General features: G+C 51.9%; 1 long non-coding RNA gene across 1 annotated transcript; it reads right to left on the bottom strand.

Moving 5' to 3' along the window:
- Positions 1–555: 555 nt before the first annotated feature.
- LOC133050805 (uncharacterized) lies at positions 556–10,917 on the bottom strand. The gene is made up of 6 exons (XR_009691701.1): positions 10,907–10,917; positions 10,757–10,810; positions 3,248–3,346; positions 2,612–2,776; positions 1,884–1,958; positions 556–587 (listed from the first exon to the last, which is right to left on the bottom strand). It is a non-coding gene; the product is annotated as an uncharacterized LOC133050805 (long non-coding RNA).
- Positions 10,918–14,053: the final 3,136 nt, after the last annotated feature.

Raw genomic sequence — 14,053 nt, 5'->3', positions numbered from 1 at the left:
CACGGGAGGGTGAACCCACAGGGCTGGGGGGCACACGGGCCGCAGAGGACACCGCCTTGGCACCTCACCCACCTTGGGGCTCAGAGCTGGGGGGGACACCCTACAACGCCCCCCAACAGAGTGCTGACACCAGCTGTGGACAGAACGCCCTGCCTCACTGAGCTCTCTCATCAAGGGCGATCTCAGAACTGAAAATCCTTGAAGCAGGCCTGAAGTCAGTTCTCTCACTATGGAACACTCAGACTTCTCGTACGAGAAGACAGCTCCTCAGAGAAGCCCAGGTTCTGGGGAGCTGAGTTAAAGCGCACCCACCGGATCTCTTCACTGATGGCGTCCAGCGGCTCCTGAAGCATCACAGGAAGAGTGTCGCCATCGGCCTGCCCACTGGGCGGCAGCTGACCGGCCGAGCTGAGGAGGGTGACCCCGTCGCCCTCGCCGTCAGACACATCCTCGTCACTCTCGAAGGCCTGGGCCACGCTGGCCACCACGCGGGCCTGCTGCGCGGACTCACAGTCCTGCTCCCTCTGGCTCTGCACCTGGGCATGTGAGGACCACGGCTCGTCAGCGACATTCAGGACAGCTCTCGTCTGTCAGGAACCGAGCACAATTTGATATGGAAGCCCCAACTTTGGATAAACGGCCATGCTTATGAGACACGGCCATCTCTTAAGCGAGCAGTACTGAAGAAATGGGCAGCAGGAGAATCCAGGTCCTAGGTGGCCTGGTGACAGTCAGGTCACAGCGTGGACGGAAGGCAATCCTATGAGGTTATTCACAAGGGTGGGCTGACCGAGTCAGAGACAAAAACCCAAAATTAAAAACATACATCCTTGTCTCCATCAGGCAGGCTGAAGGAAAATATGAAGGAAAAAATCCTTCAGCTCCGCAGCCGCTGGGTCCACCTCAGCGGTCATCACTTGTACTAGCTCCCCGAGGAGTGCCGTCCTCACAGGTTCCCAGCCCTCCGTGCTCCAGGCTGGTCTGAACACGCACAGACAGGAGCGAGCTGGGCAGCTAGGGGACTGGAGGGCCAGCCCCCCGCGGCTGTCCTCTCGGGGCACACGCACTCGGGCTGTTCTGGGGGACAGCCCCTCGCACCGCAAGGGCGGCTCTGCCATGAGAGACGCACGGGAGAGTGCCTGCTGGGGCCCGTGCCGCCCTCCCGATCTCACACCTCACACCCTTCTCTCTGCAAGTCTCCCCCCTGTCCGACTCTCAACCCAGGTCCTGCCTTCTTTCCCAGACATGACCTCAAAGCATCCGAGGGGCAGCCTCGAGGTGCTGGCTGCCGGCTCCCTGGCCGCGTGGTCTCAGCCCACACCCCCTGTGTTCCTCACGACCCCTCCCCAGGGCTGGGCCACCCCCTTCGCTGGCTGCAGGACCCCCTGCCATCATCCCAGTTCCGCTCCAGCAAAGAAGCTGCCTATGGGTTCACCCCCATCCGCCCGGTCAGCACATCCTCTCTTCTCTGACCTTCAGATGGCACAACGGGAACCAGCAGACTCCTCCTCCAGGGCTCCCTGCAGCGCCCACTCGGGGTCTCTGAAGGCTCCCTGGGAGCGGCCTCTGCTGTCCCCCTCCCGCCTGGTCTCCAGCTCTCTGCAAGCAGGCGCTGTGCCCGGCTCTGCCGGGCAGCTCCCGGGGGCTGCAGGAACCCATGTCACCAAGCCCCCTGTCCTCCTTGCCCACCCCGCCGCCCTCCAACAGGTCTCTCCCTGGCTCCAGGCCCCACCCTCCCTGGGGTTATTCCTCAGGCCCTTGCGCCCCATTTCAAAGATAAATAACACATGATGTCCACCAGTACAGCCTTCGTACTTTTTGAGAATGAAAGTACACAAATGACGAACCCTTAACTGAATTACACGATGACTGTCCAAACTCACCTGTTTGTCTGCGGTCCTTAATTCCTCTTCTAAGGAACTACACCTTTCGAGAGCGTGTCGTAGTTGCTCTCTCCACTGAAATAAAAGGGGCCGAATCACTGTGTGTTGATGTGTGTACATACGTTAGTGCGCTTCTTATTCTACCCTCACCTGATTCCATGGCTACTGTAACAGAATACCTTTAATGTCTCTCATTGACCTTAAGGTGAAGAAAATCTGCTTACTAACAGCTTTAAATTCTCAGTTTCAGAGGAAAAAACTGTTATCCTAAAAGAACTGTATTACCCAGTTTTTAATTGCAAATTGGTATACAGAATAAAAAAAACCTTGAGACATTTATGCCAACTAATACTTTTTAACTGGGCACTTCCCAGGTGTCTCAGTGGTAAAGAATCTGCCTGCCAATGTGAGAGGGCAGGTTCGATCCCTGGGTCGGAAAGATCCCCTGGAGTAGAAGATGGCCACCCACTCCAGTATTCTTGCCTGGGAAGCCCCATGAAGAGAGGAGCGTGGTGGGCTACGGTCCACAGGGTCGCAAAGACTCGGACATGTCTGAGCATGTACTCAGGCAACGCTTTTTAACCATATAAAACTCTGAGTTCTTACAGAAAAGCCTGTATTTACAAGAATTCAAGAAGCTCAAAAGTCAACTAGTTCCATAAATACACGCATCGTCCACCTAACCAGGCAGCAAATGTACAAATCCAGGACGGCCGCGTGGCTGGTACCTTCTCGTCCAGGGCCTTGTGGTGCTCAAAGAGCAATCTCAGCGCCCTGAGCAGCTCCACCTCGCTGGTCATGCTGGCTGGGGACTGCGCCTGCTGCGGGCCCGCCGTCATCCGGAGGGACGGCACATACCGGGAAACCAGGATCTCCAGGTGTTCCAGCAGCAGCTGCAAGGCGGGGCCAAAGGAGCACCTTCAACCTCACACTTGAATTCAGGGCTGAGAATGCCTCTCAGCCTCATGCTAAGACCAAAACCATGCTAAGGCACGTCGGAATCCCGCCAGTTCAGTCTGAATTTAGAGTGGACTTCCCCAGTGTCCCAGGAGTTAACACTCCACACTTCTGCAGGGCTCATGGGTTTTAATCCCTGGTCGGGGAACTAAGATCCCACACAAACTGCAGCATGGACAAAAATGGAAGCTAAGAGAACTCTCCCCTCAAGTGTACTAAAATTACATTAGCTCTCATCATAAATTTGAAGCAAGGTATGAGAACCCCAAACTGATCCACCTCGGTCTGCTCAGTGGGAAGATGTGAAAAATGACTTGAAAACCAGACAGACTTTAAAGACACCAACACGGAGCCCAGCGGTGACCCCCGCGGGGCACAGGTCAACACGTGAGACTCCGCCTACTGACCCTGGTGTTGTTCCTTTCGGCTTTCAGCTCCGCGATTTCCGCTTCTCTTGTAAGAAGCTGCTCCCTGCATGCCTTTAGTTGTTGAGATGTGGCCAACTCCTAGAAAACAGGTAAATGAGGAAGTAACTAAATGCAAACACAAATGTTAAAGAGAGCGAGACTCTGAAGACTGACACTGTCCATTCTCTCCAGGCTCCACTCAAAGGATCTCCCTGCCCCTCCGGAGAAGAGGGGGTCCGCTGACCCCAAGGCCACACAGACCCCTACAACTCAGACTGGCCTGCAGCCTCCACCTCGACCTGGCAGGCACGCGGCAGGGGAGAACCCGGAATCCAAGCCAGCCTTCTCAAGACCCAGGGAAGTCTGAGAAACTTTCCTAAACATACACCTAACAACAAAGTGGATAAAGAGATTCTTCAACGACACACAGACAAGTGACCTAGAGCCCCTGGGGAGAGTGAAGAAGAAAGGTAAGGTCTACAAGGCCACCAGGCTTTGGAGTGTTCCTCTGCGAAAGAGGCTGATGGCACCCCAAGGCCATCTGTTAGCCTGACTCCACTGAAGTCACCCAGTCATTCAATGAACTGCTTAAAATGGTAAATTCATGTTATATGTATTTTATCACAATATGTATGTACGCGGGGCCGTCCATGTGGTGAACTTGCTCAAACCGAACCACACGGACTCTTTCATTCTTCGATTGTTCTTTGCACAAATACAAAAATCCTGGGCCACGTATCCCCTACTACATACTAAGTATTCGGCACCTAGAGCACTGCCCAACACTTTTTAAGAGGCATGCAGTAGACATGTGAAGCTATGAGGGTGTATGTTATATACATGAGCACTAGGTACCCGTCACGAGAACACTGGACGAACTGGTCTGTGCTTTGTAAGATGGGAGACGTTAAGGGGCTTAGTCTTTCTGCTTCAAGGACTGACTCTCTAGCTCGATCCACATGCCCCAGAGACTCCTCCAGCCAGGGGATGCCTTGTTTGGAAGAAGAGAGACCTTAACGGGCTTAGCCTTTCTGCTCCAAGGACTGACTCTATGGCTCAGTCCACGTGCCCCAGTGACTCCTCCAGCCACTGTTTCCCTTCCTGTGGGGCCCCCGCCCATCGTCCATGCACCACATGCACAGCCTCTTACAAGGTCAACCTGCTGGGGTCGATCCTGCCCAGGAGGCCAGAACGCCCTGGCCGGCAGGGCCCACAACCATGCGAACACAGTGAAACAGAACCCCAACGCTTCACCAGGTGAGGGCCAACCCGACGGGCCCAGCCCCCGGCTGCTCTCACCTCCGGCCACTCTGCTTCCAGGACTTGGGATGAGGCCAACTTATTTCTTGTCTTGGCCTTTTTCTTGGGGTTGCAGCATGGGAAAAGCGCCCAAAGGCTGGCCCTTCTGCGACCCATCCTCGCGGATGTGGGCAGCCCCCCACTCAGGGGCACCTGCTGTTTCCCAGGCAGATACCTCAGCACCTGAGGTATCACCACCGATCGCACACTATGACCACCGGTCTCACGCACACACCGCTCTCTCACACACACCGCTCTCACACACACCACTCTCACACACTGCTCTCACACACACCGCTCTCACGCACACACCGCTCTCACACACACCGCTCTCACGCACACACTGCTCTCACACACACCGATCTCACACTATGACCACCAGCTCCGCTGTCTCAAGAAGAAATGGCACGAAGGCTCTGCCTCCAGCACATCTCCCAGGAGCCCAGAACATGGAACCCACACTGTCACAAGGGGCTCCATGGTAACAGGGGGGCTGGGCTCAGGCCCACCATCAAGGGTGCAGAGAGCGGGGAGGGGCTGCCAAAAAGATGGCAGGTGTGTGTTGGGTGCGGGAGAAGGAAGGCCGTGCCCACAGCTCAGGCCCACCCTCAAACGTGACCCTGCAAAGTCACTGGGTCACAGTCAAACCGAACAGTATAAACTGCTTCAGAAACCACCACCACTAGGGATGAGCACGTCTTCTAAGTGGGCTTCTGCTTCCTCCACCCCCGAAATAAGCCTGCAGTGAGGCTACTGAAAGGGCACCCCTGAACTCAAGGGTGTGCCCAGAACCCACCCGGCTGAGGAGCACTCACCATGCTGGCTGCCCCTCACTCTCACCCTGAGCTTGGTCCTCCCTGACTGGCTCCCTCACTCGAGCTCAGCAAGGGCTTGACCAACCTCGCTCCGGGCGCTTACAATGAACCCACAGTGGGGACAGGGTTTCATTCAACCTGCTGCGAGCTCGCGCTCTTAACTTGGACCCTGGGCCGCCAGAAGACTCGGCCCCATGGGGGCGGCATGGTGGAAGTTCAGGGGTGGCCCTGCCTCCAGCCGTGACAGCCAGCGCCTCCCAGATCCCGCCAGGGGCTGCCCTGCCCTCCCTCCGCGCCCGAGTCTCCCACCCCCTCTCCTGGCCCCACTCCCAGCCTCGCGGCTCTCCACGCGCCAGGGCATAGCCCATACTGCTCCTGGCTCAGCCCGGACCTCTGCGGTCACTTGAGGACTCAGTCCCCTGGGTGCTTGGGGTCGTATGTCCGCCCATCTCAGCAATGACAGACTCTGGGGAGACAGGGTACAGTTTCGGGTCCCGCCCTCAGTGCACCCTGAACACGTTCTCTTTTTTTCGCTTTATCTACTGGAGTTCTCTGAGACGTCTTTTGAAAACCTCAACTGTGGCTTTCAAAAACACTGTAAAATCACTGTGCTCAACTTGAAGAATAAAATCTTCATTGTCAACCTGAAAGTGAAACTGGAGGGAAGATTAAAAGCAGTCACTTTTCTTTTTTTTTTTTAATCGACGAAAGAGCCTTTATTTACCTATTTATATATCTGCCTTGGTCCAAAAAATACTAACGGTGGTAAAAGCAGTCACTTTTCAAACTGAAAAAGAAAACCCACATGTGACCCCATCACAGAACACAGGTCACGCAGCCCCGCCCTCCTCAGCTTCTCGTCCACCACCAGCATCCTGTCATCGCAAGGCCTGCCCTGGGCTGGCAGGCGCAGGGGAAGCGGGCACACCGGCTCCTCCGTCCCCAGGCTGCGTGGGCCGCTTGCTCCACCTTCTTCCCAAATTCAAGTGGCACTGAAAGAGCATGGGCAAGCTGGGGATTCTGATCCGAAACACAACCGTGGGTACTAAGCAAGGACCCCTGCCTCTTGTTTTCCTGGGATCAAATAAAGATGATCAGTATAATTACTGTGATGCTTACATGTGGCCTCAGATGAGAGAAGACACCCAGGGCTTCCCCACTTCCAGTTACAGACGCAAGCAGCTTGTAGGTCAGCCTACCCAGAGCTAGAAAAGCTAAATACATTTTAAAAGAGGTCCTCAGGCAGCCACAATCCAAGATTTCAAGCAACAGGGAAGCCCAGTGAGGCAGCTGGAGACTGAGAGGTCCGCTCCTTCCCCCACGGTATCTGAACAAAGCTGACTCTGCGAACAAAAGGCAGGGGAAAGTCCAGCAGAGGGGACTGGCTAACACAGCTCTGGACGGTTCCTCGGGCTGGGAAGACAAACATATGAGCGCAGGCCTGACAAGTCAGTCCGGATGGTAGAGACCAATCTCCCCAAGAAAAGTTGGGCACAGAAAACGTACCCAACACTCTGCCCAAACTGGCTGAGCGCTGAGTATCAATCACCTCGTGGTCTTCAGGAGGCGGACGGTGGGATTCAGGACCTGCCGAGAAGGAGGGGCCCTGGGAGGGCCCCCAGGCTTCCAGACGGAGACGCCGGAGGGCTCCTCCCTGGGGTCGGGTGGGGGGAGGCGGGGAAGGTGGGTGAAGGCTGCTGAGACTCACCTTACAAGGATCCCCCCCAGCCTCAAGTCACTCAGGCCCTGAGTGAACAGAGAGCTCTGTCCCCACTAGAGGTCTACGTCAGAGGAAAGTCTGGGGAAGACAGCATCACTCAGGACCTCTAGGGTTTTCCAAACGTAGTGTCCAACATGCAACCAACAAAGCAAAAAAGGGTGTAACAACAAACAGGACCAAGAGAAAAAGAACTGAAACAGATCCAGAGGTAGCAGATGTCTATCAGAATATCAGAGGTATGCTAGAGGTATCAGATGCAAACGTCACCAGTTCAAAAAATATACTTGACCAAAGGAGAAATTTCTGAGAATCAAAACCGATGCTACAACTTTAAAATAACAGGGACTGAATTTACGAACTCAGTCTCTGGGCTTAACATCAAACTGGACGTACCTGAAGAGAGGATCAGTGAACTGAAGGATGGATCAGTTAAAAAATATATATAAGAGGGAAAAAAGTACAGAAAGAGCCCGTTGTGAAACTATGTTGTTAAAAGCTATAAATGGGTCCCCTTATGAGGGAGAAAAGACAGAAAGGGGAATAAGAAATGCCTCCAGGGGTTGGAACTAAAGAGCCTCTTGATGAAAGTGGAAGAGGAGAGTGAAAAAGCTGGCATAAAACTCAGCATTCAAAAAATGAAGATCATGGCATCCGGCTCCATCGCTTCATGGCAAATAAATGGGGAAACAATGGAAACAGTGACAGACTTTATTTTCTTGGGCTCCAAACTTACTGCAGATGGTGAAATTAAAGGACACCTGCTCCTTGGAAGGAAAGCTATGATGAACCTAGGCAGCATGTTAAAAAACAGAGACATTACTTTGCCGACAAAGGTTCATTTAGTCAAAGCTGTGTTTTTTCCAGTAGTCATGTATGGATGTGAGAATTGGCCCATGAAGACAGCTGAATGCCGAAGAATCAATGCTTCTGGACTGTGATGTTGGAGAAGACTCTTGAGAGCCCCGTGGACTGCAAGGAGATCCAACCAGTCCATCCTAAAGCAAATCAGTCCTCAATATTCACTGGAAAGACTGATGCTGAAGCTCCAATACTTTGGCCACCTGATGCGAGAAACTGACTCACTGGAATAGAACCTGATGCTGGAGAAGACTGAAGGCGGGAGGAGAAGGGGACAACAGAAGACCAGACGGTTGGCTGGCATCACTGACTCGATGGACATGAGCTTGAGCAGGCTCCGGGAGCTGGTGATGGACAGAGAAGCCTGGCGTGCTGCAGTCCATGGGGTCGCAACGGGTCAGACGCTGAGTGACTGAACTGACTGGCACGGACGGGGGCAAGAGTTGGCTCAAGAATCAGACTATTGACTCAAAAATGAAAACCACACATTGGTTTCAGCAGCTCTGCGGGTGCCTGAGGCGAGAAGAAAATGTTCCAGCGCTCAGAGGAAAAAAGGTGTGGCTTTTAATGGCACAGCAACGCCGAGAGCTGACTTTTCAAGAACAACGAAGTCAGGAGATCATTGACGGGCGCCTGTAAAATGCTGCAAAGAAACACCACCAACCTGGAGTTCTACACCCAACAAAAACATGCTTCCAAGGGGAAAGAAAATAAAGACTTTTAGGGCAAATGGAAATGAGACAACTCTTCACCCACAGACATGAACTAAAAAGATATTAAGGCCGTGCTTTGGGAAAAAGAAAAGTAGTCTCTGACTGAAATATAAAAAACAAGTAAAGACCAACCATGAGGTAACTCTGACAGTACACATTAACTCTACAATCATGACAACACCAAAAATATATCTACAGTTTTAAAGGATAACAGTGACAAGGAGCAAACAGCCGTGTCAGGGAGGCAGTAACAGCACTAAGTTAGACTTAAATGTAAACCACGCGCCGTATCTGCGCACACTCACCCAACCACCTGGCAGAGGAGGAAGAACTAGAAAAGCACCTCATCCTTCTAACAGAAGGCCCGAGACAAGGACACAGAAGAGGCGGGACAGACAGAAAACAAACAGCAACACGCTGTCTGCACACGGGAACATCAAACTGTAAACAGAGCAAAGGTTCTCACGGAAAGATAAAAAGTGTCAAACTGATTAACATCAAAACTCTACACTATTCACAGAGGTACATGTGAAGATGGAAGACCACAGACAGGTGATACGAAAAGATACGCAGGCAAACAAGGACAGAAAACTGATGTGGCAATATCACTGTCAAACAGTGCCCTGAGTAAGAAGCATTCCTAGCGATAAAAGGAAGCATCTCATACTGATACAAGTTCAGTCTACCAAAAAGATGAGCATTCTAAATTTGAATGTACCTAATAACATAACCTCAAAATATCAATACATAAAAACTGACAGAAACAGAAAAGGAGTAACAGCCAGGTTCACAATCGCAATGGCAGACGTTAAAGACACATCTCTCACGGAGCTGGGCTCCCTGGTGCGTGGGCACCTGCAGCCATGAAGGACCTGAAGTGCGGCCGGCGCTGCGCTGAGGCGTGCTGCACACGTGAGACACGCACTGGAGTTTAAAGACGCAGCGTGAAGAAGAGAACAGAAACTGATTCATTGGGTTCCATCATGCTGATTGATCACACACGGAAAGGGTACTGCTTTGGGTGTGTTAAAATAAAACGTATTACGGATGATTTCACCTACTTCTGCTTTACTCAACGTGGCTACCGAAATCTGAATTATATGATTGACAAACCTGATCTAAGTGATACGCACGGAACACTGCATTCCCCCTGATACGCGTGATTTTCAGGGGCCCAAGGAACATATAACAAAAGGAATATATATTGGGCCACTAGGAAAGCTCGAATTATTTCAAAGGACTGAAATAATGCAGGGTATGCTTAGGGATTGCAATGGGCTGACGGTCTATGTGCCCTCAAACTTCACCCCGCACGTGGAGATGATACTCGGAGGCAGGGACTCTGGGAGGGGTCAGGTCAGGAGGGAATGGGCTCCCGTGATGCGAGAACAGGGAGAAGCAGCAGGCAGTCTAGGAACCAGGAACCAGGCCTCACCAGACGTGGCACCTGCTGGTGATCTTGGGACTGCCCAGCCTCCAGTACTCTAAGAAACAACTTTCTCTTGTCTAGCAGCTAGTCTACAGTATTGGTAACAGTAGCCCTAAAAGCCTAAGACAGGGCTCTTCATGGAATTAAGCTAGGAATCAAAAAAGGGTCACTAGAAAAACCTTCCCAAACATTGGGAAGTTAAATGACATACTTCTTGAAGAACTTCATGAATAATAATTTTAAAAAACACAACGAAAATTAGAAATACTTTTCCATAAAAGATAATGAAAGTCTGGCTTATTCAAACTTCTGGGACCCAGTGAACTATGTTTACAGGGTCTTAAAGCCTTAAACACATATCCTGGAAAAGAAGGAAGGCTAAAAATCAATTAAGCCTCTATCCCAAGAAACCAGAAAAGAAGCAGAGCAAACGACACACAAGGCAGATAGAAGAAAAAGGAGCAGAAAATAAGGAAACAGTAAGCACATACGAATTTTTTTAAAAAAACAATGCCAAAAGTTGGCTCTTTGAAAGGATTGATAAAAATGATAAACCCCTAGAGAAACTGATTAAGAAAAAGAGACAGGGCACAAATCACCAATATCAAGGATTTTTAAAAGGGGAGACAACCCATCTTGCAGACAAGAAAGATATTATGAACACAGTTCACTTACCAATTGTAGAGTCTGCTGGCCTCACTAAATTCCTAGCAGTGGGAAATGCTTTACCTAAATAGACCCAAGAAGACATACAAAATCAGAAATTTTTATTTGCATGAAAAAAATTAAATCTGAAGTGAAAAGCCTCCCCACAATGAAACCTACTTGTTTTGCCAATCAAGTCTTCCAAAAAGCCAGGGAAGTAAACAGCAATCTCACAGGAACTCTTGGGGTAAACCAGGAACACTCTCCTCCTTGTTTCATAAGACTAGCATAACCTTGATACTAAAACCAACAAGGAAAAGAAGTACAAGAAGGTCAAATTGCTGACTCTGAGTAGAGATGCTGCTGCTGCTAAAGCTAAGTCACTTCAGTCGAGTCCGACTCTGTGTGACCCCATCCCTGGGATTCTCCAGGCAAGAACACTGGAGTGGGTTGCCATTTCCTTGGGCAACTTTCAAGACAAGACTCTTAAACCATGTCCAGAATTCACTTCATATCTTTGCCATTTTCTTCTCCAGTTTATAACAAGTATGCTTCCACAAAACCTAGAGAGGCCCAAAGGAAGACAGGTGGGGTGTATAAAAGCCTCAGCACTTAAGACTCAAGAGACATGAAAACTTTCTGGCCAAAGAAATGAATGTGTGATGGTGGGATTTGGAAGAGAGATATGAATAGCTTTGGGACTACACAATGGCCCCTGACACCTCAATGTAGGAGAGGCTCATGGCATAGACACTGAGTCTTTGGGTAGGAGTGAGATGGGGCCTGAAGACATTTTGTTGTTGTTCAGTCACTAAGTCATGTCCAGCTCTTTGAGACCCCATGGACTGCAACACGCCAGGCTTCCCTGTCCTTCACCATCTCCCAGAGCTTACTCAAAACTTATGTCCATGGACTCAGTGTTGCCATCGAACCATCTCATCCTCAGGCGCCCCCTTTTCCTCCTGCCTTCAATCTTTCCCAGCATCAGGGTCTTTTCCGATGAGTCAGCTCTTAACGTCAGTTGGACAAACTATCGGAACTTCAGCTACAGCATCAGTCCTTCCAGTGAATATTCAGGGTTGATTTCCTTTAGGATTGACTGGTTTGATGTCCTTGCAGTTCAAGGGACTCTCAAGAGTCTTCTCCAACACCATAGTTCAAAAGTATCAATTCTTTGGCGCTCAGCCCTCTCTACAGTCCAGTTCTCACGGTTCAGGGCAAAGAGTCGGACATGAGGGCCCAGCACCCAGGTTCAAGTGCTGGCTCTGCCCCTGTCGGGCCCAGGGACCTTGATCTCCTTGTCCCACCTCTCAGAGCCTCAGTTCCTTCCCTCGGTAAAGGGATCTGACCCCTGTACCACAAGCCGGGGCAGGATGCCCACACAGGGTGAGGTGGGGATGGGGGTTTGCATCCAGGCTGACAAGTCCCTGAGAACATCTGTGGCTGCATTATCCTTACATACGGAGCTGTTGAAATTAGACTTGAGGTGCCTCAAAGTCGAGAAACCCCACCCCAATGTCCAGGCTATGAGGAGGGACCCCTACCCCCAACTCCACCCTCATCACCACACTTAGCCAAGTCAGGGAACTGTCTCCGACACCAGCTCACGCCCACAAGGCCTCAGCTGGAAACTGCAAGAAACATGCCCCTCCCCCCGCCCCATGTCCATGGCCTCCCTGCCCACCCCCAGCAGATTAAAGCCTCTCCATTCTACAGATGGAAAGACTGAGGCTGCTCAGCCCCCAGCTCGTGGCCGGGCTGGGTCTGGACACACACATGTGGCCTCAGAGGGGCTGGGCGGGGTATGAGCCTCCCTGGGAGCTCAGGTGCCCTCACTGCCTGACCGAGCCTCCTGGAGTCTGGTGTGGAGGCGGCTCCCATCCTCCAGCAGGCAGCTCCTCGCTTGCTTTTCAGAAAACAACATCCACAAAGATGGGAAACAGATGGCGCCACGGCCCACACCAGCTCCGGGGAGGAATGAGGAGAAACTACAGCCCGCCAGCCCTGGGGTGCGGTGGCGAGCCCTGAAAGGCAGCTCAAAAGCAAACTGACCTTGTAGGGTTCACGTGTCTGCGGCCTTCATAATTCTGCCAAAGCCGGAGTCAAGTTCAACATCAGGGCAGTGTGGGCCTCGGTCAACCCCAGTACTCAGACGGGATTTTCAGTGTGGCCTTCTTGGCAATGACCAGTGGGCATAAATTATGCTCTGGCTTTGAGGTTGGACTTGAAAAATGCTGATGGGTTTCAGTTACAAGGAAACATGTTGGCCCACAAGCTGCTCTTGTCTGTTTCCTGGGAACCCTGGCCGCTGACCCCAATGCCATTGGAGGGACAGAAGAGTGGGGGGTGGACAGATGAGGCGCTCCTGCAGAAAGCAGGCCTGGGCCGCCTGCCTCCGGGACCTTTCCCCACCATTTCCATCCTGTCTGCTGCCCCAGGGGTCTCTGGCATGACACCGCTCCTGGACACTCGTGTGTGATACTGACTTCTGGATCAAGGTGTCAGATCCTAATTTGACAAGCAGGGCCCCTCTTGTGGGTGGCTGGGCAAGCTATTTTTAAGCTGAGTTCCTCTGGGCCTACGCTTCCTGGGGGAGGTGGGGGGCAAGAGGGTCACCTGTGGTCACAGCCAGTCAGCCAGGCTCAGCCTCCACGCGTCCTATACACGAAGTTATGAACCCGTTTCTTCCAGACCCACCACTCCTCCCTCTGCTGGGTTCAAGTGAAGTGTCACATCTCAGCCAGAAGGCAAATTCTGAGCTCTTCCTCTGGCAGAAACAACTTCACAAAATAAGCCAAGAAAGAGAGCTGGGAAAGCAAACCACACCAACGACCAGAAAAGCATTCCTCACGAGACAAAGCTAGAGAAAAACCAACATCCTTGTGGCCCAAAAACCCTCTTGGAAATCAACGTTCAGTAAGGAAGAGACGAAACATGTCAAGTTCCAAGGACAGGCATTGCCCATGGCCAGTGTAGTTTCGAGACGGCCTGACCGCTCAGATGTAGGCACACACCAATGTCAACCCCAGGTAGACAGCAGTGATGGCCATCACCATAGTAAGTGTTTAGTCTGGTGACAACCTGCCCCAGGCACCACATAAGGGGGCAGACCTGGTTCTCTTCCTCCGCCCCCACACCATTCACTCACGAAGGCAGCTCAGGTGCTATCGTGCCCTGCCTGCCTGTCTGGCTCATCCATGACCACCGCCAGGCAAGGACTCTGCCTTCTCTTCTCTGTGCACCATGAACCTGCACGCAGTGGGCCTTCAGAACCTCAGGAGACTCACCCCACCCCCACTATAGACAGAACCCTCCCCAGGCATTAAA

This window comes from Dama dama, chromosome 33 (genome assembly GCF_033118175.1).
Source record: "Dama dama isolate Ldn47 chromosome 33, ASM3311817v1, whole genome shotgun sequence".
NCBI lineage: Eukaryota > Metazoa > Chordata > Mammalia > Artiodactyla > Cervidae > Dama > Dama dama.
The sequence above is the reverse complement of the archived record's forward strand: the minus strand, read 5'-3'. Positions and strand labels throughout refer to the sequence as shown.